Here is a 15,376-nt window from a genome sequence, read left to right on the forward strand (position 1 = left end):
AATATTGATAACACATATTAACGTCTATCTTTTTCGATTTTCCAAAAATTGGTACGAAAACCCACTCTATGGTAAAAAGTAAGTTTTCTTCTTTTAATTTTTAAGATTGGTCTTTAAATGGCTAAGTCCAGTTGTTTGAGTAATAGTGATAACAATACAATCAGCTATATTATACCCTCTAAACAAGTGAATCGGTGGTGTAGTGGTAAGCGAGGAGTTCTTTGAACAAATGTCACTGTAAAAGCGGGTGTTCGAATCGTACGCGTTTTGGGTTTTTTGTTTATCTTTTTGTTTACATTGTTAAAATGTAATTTTCTTTTTATACTTAATAATATACATTGTTAAAATGTATATTTCTTTTCTTTTCTGAATAATTAAAAATTTGCTAATAATAACTTGAAATTATTTGATATGCGTTTTCTACTACTTTTATAAAATATGAAATGTATGTTATTCTCTTTAAGATTGCACGATTTCATATTGTAAACAGATGGTTGTTGTGCATGCAAGAAACAATTAAATGGCAAGATAAAACGTTCCATCTCTGAATTCTTGAGAGTCTTGTTAACACAACAGGGACATACGCTGGACAAAAGCATGTAGTTGTGCTCAAAATGCAGAATACAAGCTAAGTCAAACGTACAGTGTGCGCTGAATGAAAATTCAACGATTAATTAGGCATGTATTTCACTTCCAATTGTATCGGCAGGAAAATCACATTACAAATGCGTGTTTTGTTGTGAAAGAAAAAGCATAGTAGTTGTACCAGAAGACACATAGACCACTCGGACCAATGACCAACACAAAGTAAGACCAGTGACGAATAACAAGTCCCCTTCTTAACTTTTTTTTGCAAAATTTATACATTCCAAAGACCTTTTTTTGCTTGTCAATATTTTGTACAAGTCTAGTCCCCCCCCCCCCCACTTTCAATTTGATTCCGACGCCACTCATTTTTTTTTGGAAAAACTTGTTTTAAATTCCTACAAAAGGTGTTACCTTAATTCCTCCTGTTTCCGAAGCGGAAAAAATCGACTACTACAAATGGTGGAATCGACTCCCCCATACTCTTTGTCGACTCCCCTGCGTTAGGGGTTGTATATGATGACTGAGTAAATTAGTAAATAAAATATTTTTAGAAAGTAATCAACATTTTTGTATTTAAACTCTTTAAATGAGTACGTGATTGTCATTTCAAATTTGCCAGTTTAAAGTATATGTAAATACTATAAATTTTAAGGCTTAGCCCCCCCCCCCCCCCACTTTTTTTTGCAAAGTTAGACCTAACCATTAGGGACATAGCATCATATAGGGTTCAGCCCCCCCCCCCCCCCCCCCCCCACTTTATCTCGGAGCAAAGATAATTGTTCCTAAATTTACCTTGAAAGACTGAGAAGTTGGAGTTATAGGCAAACTAGCCCCCCCCCCCCCCCCATGATTTAGGAATTGGGGGAGAAAAATTTGGAATGTAAGATTTTTTTTTGGAAGTATAGGTATACTTCCCCTCCCCCCCCCCCCCCCCCCCCCCCGGATTTGGATTTCCATGATTTCCGGAATTAGTTTTTTTTCCTCAATATTTCTGAGGATTAGTCTAGCCCCCCCCCCCCCCCCCACTTTCAATTTGCTTCCGACGCCAGTGTCAATGATATAATAGCTGTCATGCAAACTATAGACAAAAAAGGTTTTTTTCTTCTAAAGTTAAGAACAAAAATATATATATAAACGGGACATTAATAGACAAGGTCAGACTGTCTAATATATTAAATGTTACTTATCATTAATAATCAGTGGGACTTTTAAGGTGTTATCGGTTTCCTGAGTTCATTGTTTTTGTGCAACACGCCGACGGATTCCTAATTGCGTTTTGCTTGTGATGAATTGACAACTTCGTGGTCCGTAGATACATATGATACACGTACATGGAGATTCAATGAAGGTTAGAAAAACAACAACAACATTTCAATCAAAAAAGTACAAAAAATCAAAAACACATATATTAGTACACTTATCTATAATACCTTGAATATACATTATGGTAAACAGATCAACGCAAATTGGCTCACGGGACATGTCACGTTGTTTTTGTTGTAATCAGTTTTTATTCATTCTAGGGAAAATAGTTATTTACAAAAAAATTATTTAGGAGAAATGTGTTTTATTTACTATGTACAGAATTACCGGTATCTCGACATACAGCCAAAAAGGTAAACAATCTCTAAAAGCAGGCCGACTAGAAGCGACCGATATGTCGAGGTTTTAGGGCTTAATTGAAGCACTTGTTGGCAATGGGAGCATCCAAGAGTTTACCTGTTATCTTGATGCTATTGTTGTAATCCCAATATATGTTGAACTTATGTTGTCTCCAACTTTTCATTGTGTAACTTATTAACTACAGGTGTACTTTATATATCAAATCTACCGACAAAAAATCAGATGACATTCAAGTACTAGTATTTGGGTTATGATTAGCCAGGTGATCAAAAGGAAAAAAAAATATCCTTTTTCATCGGAGCACCCTCTCAACTTCCTTTAATTTGATTAGTTTTGTTTGTTTGATGCTTTAAATTTTAAAAATTATTTTTAAAAAAACTCAAAACTTAGGTATGCAATTACCTCGCAATTTCTTTACAAAAATATAATTCCTTACTTATTAAAATAATTATCTAGTTTATCGTCAATTCAGGGCATAAGCCGTTTTCTATACTCTTTTTTATTATTAAAATAAGGCTTTCGTCATTATCATTTGACATAAAACATACACACTCTTATTTTTAGAAATATCTTTTTGGAACGATATGACGTCACTACTGGTCAAATGGCGTCAAAGTAAACAAGGACATTGTTTTATAAGGTTATATTTCATATGCTCGTCGCCAGATCACGTATATGTGTAAAAATGTGATCCCCGTTACCTCGCTCACCTTGTTATACCGCCGTCACGGTAATCTAGGAAATAATCGTTCATTGAAAGTACATAATGGGCCGGGTTGTCAGTAAAGCTTGTTTGACACGCCATTAAACATGCCTGTCTCATCGACCTGTGCGTGAGAGGGCGTTTGTATTTTATTGACCCCTGATCGAAATATTGGATAATTAATAATGAAGTCTTGTCGCCCAACTCCACAGTACTGAAGTACAGAGCGACCATTAGCTAGCTGTTAATATACAATTATTTTCTTTAATATGTTAAAAAGGTATAAGAATTCTAACGTAGGCTTGTGGTCTTTTTGCGTGTTTTATTTCTTAAAAATATCGTGAACCATTTTTCTAAAACAAAATAAAATAAGTCAGAAATAAGTCAAACCTGACGCGGTATTTTTGACGTACGTGTACAAAACCTGAGAGCAAATACATGCATAATTATATGTTATTTCAGTCGAGTTATCCTCAGGATGAATTTAAAGTAGTTTTAGGGTATATAGTTTGCACTTTTAGTTTGAAACGAAAAATATATACTAGTATGAATTTTGTTATCTAGAGCAAGCGAACCAGCTGTTTCGTGTTTTGTGACATTGTTTATAATTTCGATGGCTTTGAACAATAAAAATCAAATATTTCAAATACTCCATCTAGGAAAGAACTATATATGATAAGAGTTCAATTTGGCCCCTATAATTCGCCATTTTTTAAGAGTTTCGGGTACAATAAAATGTTAACTAATTTTTTCAGAAGAGTTGATATAAAATATATTTTTCATCTATCTATTTGATTTATCTGCACTCACTGGCAGTATATGACGTCAGAAGTGACGCCCTTTCTATAATTCAATCAAAATCAGCCAAAAATTGACATTTTTCTTATCTATTTACTAATGGGAAATATAGAGCGCATGCTTGAACAAGGAAATTTTTTTTGTCACTCATCAGTCTTGGCTAGATACATCTCTGATTAAAATATTTTATTTGTTCAAGAATGCGCTCTATGTTTTCGGAAGGAAAAACTGCTTGAAAACAAGCTGTTTTACGCTAAAAATGCAAAAATGGCGGGAAAAGGTTGTCTTTACAATGTCATGTTTCTAAATTGTGGGCACTTGAACTAAAATGATTATTATGTAAACACATCACATACATATCTGTACTAAGAAAACAAAGAATGATAGTAAAATGATGATGTTCATTTTAGGGGGCCATTTTAGGCCCTTATCATATATAGTCCTTTCTTCATTAGGTAAGTTTACATGCAGTAGTCGATATATTTCTAGTCATAACACACCATCAGGTCTAACCGATATAGTTTCTCAATCAATTACTTGCAATGCTCTAATTTTTAGTCTTTCCTTCTTGGTGACCTTTCCTTGTTGTTTCTAACTAAATGAAAGACCATTCATACGCTTTAGCAAATTTTATTTTAAATTGTCCAGGTTATTTATTAATTATTTGGTCCAAAAAATATAAGTTACCGTTGGTGAAGCTAAGGTTATTGATGATACACGATATTGAAATGCCTTCTACTGTTGAAGAGAGCAATGGCTGTCTCTAAAATGTTATTGAGAATTATTGATAGCTGTTAAAATAAAGTCAGTAAATTTACATGCCAAATATGACATTAGTTTTTGACTGACTTAAGTAATTGATGGTAGCAATATAAGTGAATGTGATTTTTAGCTACATGTAGTTGTTAACAATCGCCGAAGTTTCTACTGATGATAAGGAACAAGATCGAACTGTTTACTGTTCGTTCAAAGCAATTATTATGGTTGAGATTAAAGCTTGCAGGATTTTGAAATGACTATTTACATTTGTTGAGAAGATAGACGAACCGAAGATGTAATATTCATTATTGCTAATAATATACACGTGCATGTGTATATATAGCATAAAATATTTTTATATACTGCAGTCGTTATTAATGCAACTTCAAATGACTAGTGTGATAAATGATAGTTTTCATTAAAAAGATAGCATACAAGCGACTCCGCCTTATGGAACAGTAAATTACTGTTTTTCCAAGTAATAAAATATTAATAACCTGTTTGAACGTTTGTTAATCTAGCAATCCGTTTTTCTGCTCAGTTTAGAATAATTCTCTTAATAAACATTTCTTAATTAAAATTTCTTAATTAATCTGACACTGGTAATATAAGAATAGACTGTGTAATTTATTGTCAACGCATATATTTTATTCATTTCAATGTAGATACAAAATGATGTGTAGACATGTTAATAGTAAGAACCGGTTTGTAGATTTATTCAAATGATGGTTTAATTAAACTATTATATAACTGAAAACTTCCTCCTGAGCATATGAAATAAATAATACAAAATCATTTGAAAATCATGAAGAATAATTTAATGAAACACAATTTGACATATGAAAACTTATGAACGAAATGATAGAATGAAAGCTGCAATTGTAATAAATAAATATTGTGTCTACAAGTTCATAGTCACTAGTTGTTGTTCGCCAGCAAACACAACAGAAGACGAAATAAAAAAATTGGATTTCTTCCGACTGGATTACACAGACTCCCCCTTGCCTCGCACCTATTCATATCTTCATTGGGCAAGTTTTGTTTGGGAGAGTAAAAAGTCTCCTAGCTTTTGCAATCACGACAATTTGCTTGTCTAAATTAAGGAGGTTGTTCCCTGTGTAGTTGTGACGTCATCAGTTTGTGTGTTGCTATCTTGAAGATTCTGGACAGCTATATTACTAGCTGTTTCGGTGCCATTTTTTGGGTCTGTTGCGTTCTGAATTGTCTCAAGTTGCACTCTGTATTTGTTGGTCAGAATAATGAAATTTTCAATTGGAGAAACATATTTTTTCGTATCCCTTTTTAAACGAAGTGGAATGGTCTCGCCTAAGAAAAAAGAGTAAAAGATATACATGTACTGTAATGAAACTAGACAAATGTTTGGTACTTGTCGTATCATATCAAAGTTATTCAGGCCCCAAGACCATTCTGAGAATGGACTTATAGAAGCTCAAAGACATTTTCCCCCGATTTTCTAGTTTTTAAACTTCGTAAATATTAAATGTTTTTACCGTTACCCCCTTTATTTCAAGGTTCTGTTAGTTTCTATCAACTAACATCTTAAGACTTTGCTATGATATATTAAAAAGCTCTGAATTTTAAGAGAAGTGCTACATAACAATGATATGGAAGTAGTGAACACCTGCTCTATCGTAGTCACTATGTTATCCTACAAAAACCATATCACAAAACTAGGGCTCTATGGCATAAAGTAGAGCGTTCAAAAATCGGGAATGATTGATACATCACGAGCTGCAGAATTATTTAACAGGTAAAGGTGTTACTTACAGATTACATGTAAAGTTTTGATTATGAGATAAACGATATTGAAGCATATATATATATATATATATATATATATATATATATATATATATATATATATATATATATATATATATGTAGGTACAGATTTATTGACGAGGTCGAATTTTTGACGTGCTTTGATGTATAGCCTGGTAACAACTGGCGAGATTAAACAGCTCGATAAATTATTCACCTCACAAATTGCTCCCCTGTAACCTCAATAGATTTATTAATTTCAATTTGTTTTAATTAATTTAACCTTGTATAGATTGGGGGAATTTGATATTAGTTAAATAGTCAAATGGAGTAACACTTGACTTTAAGAGGGTTAATAAACCTTAAATACATAATAATCAACTGTACGTTTTACTTATTTCCGACAATAAAGCACACTATCATTATATTCCTACATCCATGGCTTACGCCTCAATCATACTAGTTTTGTTCACTAGGAGATCATTTATATCGTCCCAAACAATTCACTCAGGCTAATGAAATGAAATTTATGAATCTGAAACATGAGAAAAAAATATAAGAAACCCGTAATAATCTTACCTGTTTGAGAGAAGATAAAAACAACCAGAAAGGCTACACAGAAAGCTCTATACATTTCCATGTTACACTGCAAAGTTGTCCTCGTCCGAAGTCTTCACGGAGGGCACAAGGCTGATTACACCGCTAATTTATGTGTGTTGACAAACCTGTCTAGCCCCGTTCCGAACGATGGAGTATATATACACATCGGAACAGCCGCGCATAATTAGCTGGGCGTTACCGCGCCACATTTCTGATGTATTCAAACGAGAATTCATTTTCTATTCTAGATTTGACGTATGAGGTCGCGGATAGTTTTAATGAATTGCCACACATTCAAAAAATGGTAACAAAACAAGATAACAAAATATGCAGCAAGTTTATTACCATATATGTACTGCATGCGTTTTTGTTCCGGAACAATCTGCTTTTTTAATGTAATTTATGATAAGCGTAAGGTAAAACATACAAACATGCATATAGAAATTTTGAATATTTCTGATTGGTATTCTTGGAAATTTGGCCACTTTAATCTGATGTATAAACTATAGGGAATATTTGTTAAGGGAGGGGGGGGTGTGATCAAATCATCCACGCCCCCGCTACAAGCAATGCGATCATTCGTGTCGACTCAGAAACAAAGAATTTGACCTCAGACATGGCCTTCGTTCCGGTCTGAAGAAAGGTTCCATTATTGCTTTTAAAAGGCATCTATCTCATTCTTTGGTAGTCAATATATCAAAAAGAAGATGAAAGATCTGAGAATATAAAGAGGATATATGAATGAACTACATAAGTGTCTTTTTTAAATTGTCAATTCAATTTATTACTTTAATTTGTACAACTTATAAGAGTACATAACATTATAAGAACAATCGATAAACGAGGTAACATTGGTAAAAAGACAGAGAAGATGAATAAATAACAATGAAAAAAAATTCAATGTTGCATTTCTCAATTTTACAGCTAGGAGTAAAGATTGAGTTCTTTTGTATTATCTACATTTACACATTAGGTTTTACGTAGTAAAAACGTTCAATATATTTCTTTCTTAATTCCTGATAAAATGGACATTTTCAAAATAATATGGAACTCATCCTCTATATCAATATGGTTATACATAATACAAAATCTCTTCTATTTATATCATTATGTCTGACTTTTTCAATATTCAAAGAGTGAGAAGAAGTTCTAAATTTTTCTTAAGTTTTTCCCATGATCATTAATAGGTTGTCAATAATAAACTGCCAGTGAATCCAGATTTCCTATTTATTTATAAGCAAAATGTTTTCGACAGATTTAATCTCACCTTTTAAATTATGCTCATTTAATTTAATTTCAAAAAGAACACAAGTATATAACTTTTGAATAGAGAGAGTTATCAGTATCGATCATACATAAACCATTTAAGGAATTTTAGCTATTATATGTATTCAGTGAACATTTTCAATGTGCATAATGCTGATTTAATCTGACACACCCAACCACACGTTTATAATTAGTGATCAATCCATAACAAAAGTCAGAATTAGGCATTGTAACAAAAGATGCCGTTTCATGTACGATGTGAACATTGCCCATCCGAGAGAGAGAGAGAGAGAGAGAGAGAGAGAGAGAGAGAGAGAGGGGGGGGGGGGGAGGGGGAGAGAGCTAGAGATTACAAAAAATATTATAATGGAGTTATAATTTACTGAATATGCTCCAAATATTCAGCGAAAGAAAGAATGCATTGCGCATTGCATAGACATTTCATACAACAATTCTATAAAATTTAAAAATACATGTATGTATGCGACCGATAAATTGTACATTGTAATCACAAGTGCCTATTGATATGAAAGGCTGGGGGGGGGGGGGGGGTAGGTACACGTACTTTTTCCATCACAAATAACGTTGCACGAATTGTAACGAATTCAACGAGAACGGCGATTTTTTTTAAAAAGTAATCCCCTCCCTGTGCGCAAAATCGACATTCTATTTAGTTACATGACATTGTTTTAATTTACATAAAAAGAGTAACGGTGTACTTGCTTTTTGACCCGAGGCTCCAGCGATTATTCACGAATCGTGTGTTTACATGTATTTTTTTTCTAACTATCAAATCATTCATTAATGATTGATGGTTTCTAAACAAGTTAAATGTATACGATAATAAGAATGGATTGGTTGTGATCACATTAAAAATCTAATAATTGAAATACAAATAACTGATAAATAAATAAAAACAAAATATCCAATGGAAAAAAATCTTGTGGTAATGTTTTATTTCAGTTTGATTGGCACAAAACATTCACAAGTTTCACATTCTACATTTCAATGATACATTAGATAATGAAAAAATACATTGAAATAATTTTTTTTTTCATCTTTATGAGTAATTCTTTCTACATGAATAATATTATTTTTGTGGGAGGCTTTAATTATGAAGTAAGGTTTAAATAAAACCATTGATTCTTTTAACATAGGCCAATTAGTAAGTGTATTCTATATGATCGAGATTGTTCTATGTCGTCATGTCCCTTCTCTGTCAGTGTAGGCATGATAATTTTAATTAGGACTGCGTTTTACAAAAGAACCTACAACCAAATAAATGAATGCCTATTACCTACAAACTTAACATTAATTCAAATAAATGGCTGTAAAATCTTAACAAGCATAAACTAACGGTTATAAATTTTTGTTCATGAAAGAGCTTTCCATGAGAAAATATCGCAAGTTCTTTAGTGAAACGAACTCCCGAATGAATGACACGGACAAATACCATCACCTCTATAAAATGAAATATAACAGTACGTCCGTCTGTGTAGGCACGATAAAGAAGCAAACACTACTTTACATATACCGAGGACCCAAGTTATAATACAATCATTGCTGTTTATAAGGCCAAAACGATGATTTAGCTACCCATTCACCGAGCCCGAAGTTTAGTTTGTTATTGCTCAGGATAAGGTAGCAAGGGACAGTTTCGGACAAACACCTGGGGCTCGTAACATAAAGCATGCTAAGATTTTGACTTAAGGTCAGACGACACGTTCCTCGAGAATCTTTTTTCTATCTCCTCGTAATAAAGAGTTCTAATAAAAAATATAAATTTTATAATTACTTTAAAAGTGTTCAAAATTTACTTAGATTTGGTTACGTGTCTAGATGGTCGAGTGGTTAGAACCGTGGCCGCACCCTACCAGAAGTGTATAGGTTCTAGAGGTCGTGAGTTCAAAACTTCGCCCCGGCGGAGATATAAGTCTTATATAGTGAAATTCGCTGTGCTGTACATTTATTTATTTTTATATCGGCAATTCAAGTGTATTTTCAAGAAGATTATATAGGAAACTGCATACTCTAGTATTTTGCAGAAATGCCTAGTAAGGTACCCTAATTTTTTGAAAGAAAGCTTGTCAAAGTAGTAGTAAACCATTAACAAATTCCTGGAAAAAGTTATCTAAAATTGAGGAACGTGTCGTCTGACCTTAAGTAGGGTCATAAGTAGGACTTAGGCCGAATATTAGGACCTACATAAGTCCTGCTTAAGTATGTCTTATACCATAACATAAAGCAAACTTAGCAATGTCTTAGCTAAGTAATGTTTATGCTATAAAGTAAAAACGTGATTTTCATTTCTTTTGTCGAATTTGAATGCATTGGTAAAAAAATATATTTTTATAGATACACGTGCATGACATCTTTGATATTAGATGGGGTAAATGTAAATGTACAGACACAACATTCAAGGTAGCATGAGTATACATACAATTTTAAAAGGCTCAAAGCGATGGATCTTAGGCAATGTTTTCAGTCTATTGTTGTTCCTTCTTTGTTTTGACGAATATTCACTATTTTAGTCCTTCTCGAAGAGTGCCTGTGGCGTAATATCGCGACGCCGTTAGAACTTGATATGATTATATAGTGGATTTCTTTTTATCTTTTGTTCTACATCTTACCTCACCAATAAGGCAATTTACCTACTCTGGGTATATTTTCTTTTTAAGCCGATATATTGAAAGGAGGCAATCGTTTTCTTAAAAATCACAGACTGAGAGGGTTTTTCTGTCTTCAAATGTCCTTTTTTAATTTCTCAAGTTTCGCGACTTTATGTATACAGTGACTTCTTGTAAACCGACCATTACTTGTTTACAACCTATTCAGCAGCCCACTTGAATACTACCGGTATATAGAAAATATTACATATCACTACGACCACTGTTAATATTTAAATCAATCAAATCAAAATTTTTATTTTGGTGAATATTAAGATATTGATTCTTTGTAAACATGTGATTAATACTCTGTAATCAAATGCTGAAATGAAATAATTAACAATAAAACTTTTAAATGAGTGAAAACAATACTTAAGACATACTTAAGTCACCTCTACCGGCCGCCTAAGTTTTAGGTAAATTGTCCGTTATGAGCCCCTGGTCAATATTTTTGTAAAATTGAGAGTTGCTGTACTTGAAGGGTTATGAGTGTTGCTAAAATTCATAAAATGATTTGTAATGATTATCTTTAGTGAGAGGGGTGTCTCTTGTTTAAAATTCTATGCAATTTGTAGGCCCCCAATGATAAGTACATGAGAATCAGACGTAAAATGTAAAAACTTGCGGCTAAGACTGGTGTGTTGACTCTACACAGTGGAGTTGAAAGTTACAGACGGGAGGGTAAATAACACGAAAAGTAGTTGGGTGGGACATTGTAAACTATACACCGGTAAGTTTCTGACATGTGATGGTGCAACATGCACACTGTACGGAAGGTCAACCCTTTGTTGGCTACAGTGAATTGTTGTAAATAAAACTGATACCTGCAACCTTAAGTCATGAGAAGCTCACAATTTCATTGGACAACAGGAATATTAACCAATCGCAAAATTTTGGAAATCCTCGATCTCAGTTTGTCCCATGTAGAAAAAAAATTGAATATGATATACACCTGGTAAGTCTATGCAGGTAAATATAACATTTGATTATTTCTAGATTGTTGGTTTTCACCCAATCAAAGAGCTAGGAGTGAACGAATCAGGTAATTATAAATTCAGTTGTCACGATATAGGCCAAAAACTACTGTAAACTTAGGTTCAATGATACTTTAGTCTGTGTAGGTCGACAAGATAAAGCTTGGACTTTAGGTAGTTGTGTCAAACAGCACTGTGACGTAGGCCTGTCTATTTCATTGCTGGTCACTCAGCCATGGCTTTTTGTAATCATAGAGATTTGTCTGGCTTTTGAGCTAAGACTACGCACTCGGTGCATATTTCGTTAAAATCGCGTCATTTTAAACTTGTTTTGGCGCAAAAATAGATAGCTACGTCCTACTGAAAGTCCAAGGTCTTGTTAAAATGTGGTTCTGTTTGTATTTCTACCTTCAGTACCTTGATTTGATTGGTTCAAGACTGTTAGTATGAACTAAAGACAATATACCTTGAGTTTTTTTTTTAATCTAAATAAAAGTTCGTGTTAATTTATTAAAACAGTTCTGTATAATATGTAGATATGCACGCTGATGCTCAATGTCATGTCTGACATATTTATTACTTCAATAGAATTTGCAATTTCATTTCTGACAACATAAAAAAAATGACAGAAAGAACACGGAATTCACTAGCTTTTACAACGATCTAATGCAAAATATCATAATTACGCAGTCTCGGAGTAGTGTTTGTGTAGACATAGTATGCCATAAACGCTGAAACACTCAAAAAGTATATTTAAAGGGTTTGTGTGTTTTATTTTACCCTTTCAGGCCTGATCAGAAAGTTGTAGTAAGGATTATGCTAATATGATGCGAATAATATCTTAATATAAACAATTTCTGTTTTTGGAGAATGAGATTAGTGGATATGTATTTTAGTTTTGTCTATATCAATTATACCATGACTTCCGCTGTACAGAGAAAGAGGAAATATATGTATTAATTTGAAGGTAAAACTTTTTGAACATAATTAACAAAGCAGTTTATGCATCATGTTATAATGTGTCAAGCTTGAAATTTTTTACTGTGAAAACAATATTTGATTTTTATTTTGCATTCCCCAACATGAACTACATATACCGGTAGTATCTCGAAAGCAAGCAGCCTTTGGAATACGTATTTGCTCATTTTTCTTAAATTATGAGATAAATCATGATGATAAACATACCTTTAATTAAACATGCACCAATGACCGCGTTCCCACAGATTACGTCATCGTGATAAGACTTGTGTAATAGTGAGAAATACATTAAATCTAACCAAAAACATAAATTTATTTCACTTTGTGGAGAGTTTAGAACAAAGAATTCGGTTTTGGTCTCACGCAAACTACATTATGGTATATCTCTGTTTCTTCCCCCATAATGTGACTCGTAAGACAAATGACCTTTTTGTTGACCCTCTCCTGGTTGAACTGGAAATAATATGATTCGAAGAGCAGAAAATTACACGAACATACTTAATACATATAAAAAAGGTTTACTAAAGAAATTAATTAAATCCAACATTACCGGAGATAACGAGAAAATTGCTAAGACTATTTTGTGTTTGTTCTCATTTCTTTTAACATGTTTTAATAACCTTATAGTAGTGTGTTTAGGGATGATTTTCACAATTATTAATAAAACCAAGAGTACGCTTTCTTATTTATAAACAGTTTATCTTAATTGTGCATACATGTAAACCTCAAGATTGACATCATTTGTGGGTATGCATTTTTTGTACATACATAGAGCACCACTATTCACCATGATTGTGTACATGTTTGTGAAAAAAAAACCCAAAATGAAGGCGAAATGATCGCGTAGAGACATGTCCATTTATTATGAAATTTATGAAATAGCTGCCAAATATCTCAATTTAATTTATTCAGTAAGACAAAATTATCTGTACCAATCAATGTAAACTCATGCGCTCAATCTACTGTACATACTATATTTGTATATTCTAAGATTTCAAAGTGACATATAGGTCCAATGGACCGGGTGTCATTCGATGATGTATAATATTGTATTGCAAGTATACTTTTGACATACACATGTCAGTATAATAAAATATTTACTTACTTACTTACTCAGTATGCATCCAAAACAGTGATCTTTCAAAACTAATATATTTTTTGTTTACTAAACTTGACAATGATTTTGACCACTCATGTCATTGCAACAGGTATTTTGCTTCATAAAATCTAGAACTGTATAGTTGTTAGTTTTTCTACAATGTAATATTTATTTTGTGCAACGATCAGAGTTTTAAAAAAGAAAAAAAAACCCAGACTTTATTCTAATTACCATAATCTATCAAAGTTTACAAATGGTTCATTTAAAGCCTACTCACTGACCCTGTTTGACTCTTTAAATTAAATATTGTTCAATGAGATATACTATAAGTACATTTGGTCATCCATTGTTGACATTCAGACAGAAGAAGAGGTTCAGAGTTAACGACAATTGTTCCGCCAGATTTGTAAACACGGACGTTGTCATTTCAGAGCCAGGCACAGGGTAAAAGAAAGACAACGCAATGCATCGTAATGTCGCCACGCTAACATTGAACGAATGAATGACTGAATCAGAGGACAGCACATTGATACTCTGTCGGTTTGTAAGGGATTGGTAGACCAGAGATAGCGGTATAATTACATGTACGTGGTTTGTCGAGAACACGTATACTCCTTTGACTGAATTTTATGTATTTAGCCTTTCAAATATGTACCTACAACAGGAGCTTAGAAGGCTTTCGATAATTTCTAAAGGAATATGGGTTTTTTTGTTTCCTTTTGTTTGCAAGATTTAAAACTTTTTTTTCAGTTTTAATGTGGTAGTTATTCAGATGCGTTCGAAGATCTACCCATAACCATGTCAGTTAATTATTATTTAAAGCAATCCGTAATTTCAATTTTTGCTATATGCATGTACACACCATATATCCACATATTTCTGTATCTGTATATATATTTTCCTATTTGAGGCTAGACTTACAACAGAGAGAGAGAGAGAGAGAGAGAGAGAGAGAGAGAGAGAGAGAGAGAGAGAGAGAGAGAGAGAGAGAGAGAGAGAGAGAGAGAGTCATCCAAATATATGTATAAGGAAGACATTTCATGTAGTTCACTTTAGTAAAAGCAATAATTATCCAAATTCAAGGTTAAAAGTTCATGTGAAATGCAACAAAATATTTAAAATAAAAAACAATTTGTATGAAAAAGAGTTTTACTTTTGTTGTAGTTCACTTTAGAATAAAGTAGAAAAATTGTTTTTGGTTAGAATATCAACAAAAATTCAAGAATACAAGCAAACACGTCATCTTGTCATGGTCTGAAACTTATACATATCAGATCATTCTTACAATTAATCAATAAATCGTAAGCGAAACTACCTATAATGCTTTCCTGAATACAAACACCCTTTGTTTGAAACTTATTTTTGCTTACACCTTGCTGAATAAGGACCACTGCAACTAAATGATGCTTTTGTTCTCGTGTATACCGACTGGGCCCCTCGCACTTTTATGAAGACACCAACCACGTTGATTTGTGCACATCTTTTAACAACTGTATGCTTTCATAAATTTATAGAAACAGGCAGACTGAAATCTACACGC

The 15,376-nt window shown here is 33.0% G+C and overlaps 1 long non-coding RNA gene across 1 annotated transcript; it reads right to left on the bottom strand.

Annotated features, from left to right (window-relative positions):
• Positions 1 to 5,273: 5,273 nt before the first annotated feature.
• Positions 5,274 to 7,125, bottom strand: LOC128155245 (uncharacterized). The gene is made up of 2 exons (XR_008239585.1): positions 6,833 to 7,125; positions 5,274 to 5,797 (listed from the first exon to the last, which is right to left on the bottom strand). It is a non-coding gene; the product is annotated as an uncharacterized LOC128155245 (long non-coding RNA).
• Between the last annotated feature and the right edge of the window lie 8,251 nt (positions 7,126 to 15,376).

The sequence above is a fragment of the Crassostrea angulata genome, chromosome 1, assembly GCF_025612915.1.
Source record: "Crassostrea angulata isolate pt1a10 chromosome 1, ASM2561291v2, whole genome shotgun sequence".
NCBI lineage: Eukaryota > Metazoa > Mollusca > Bivalvia > Ostreida > Ostreidae > Magallana > Magallana angulata.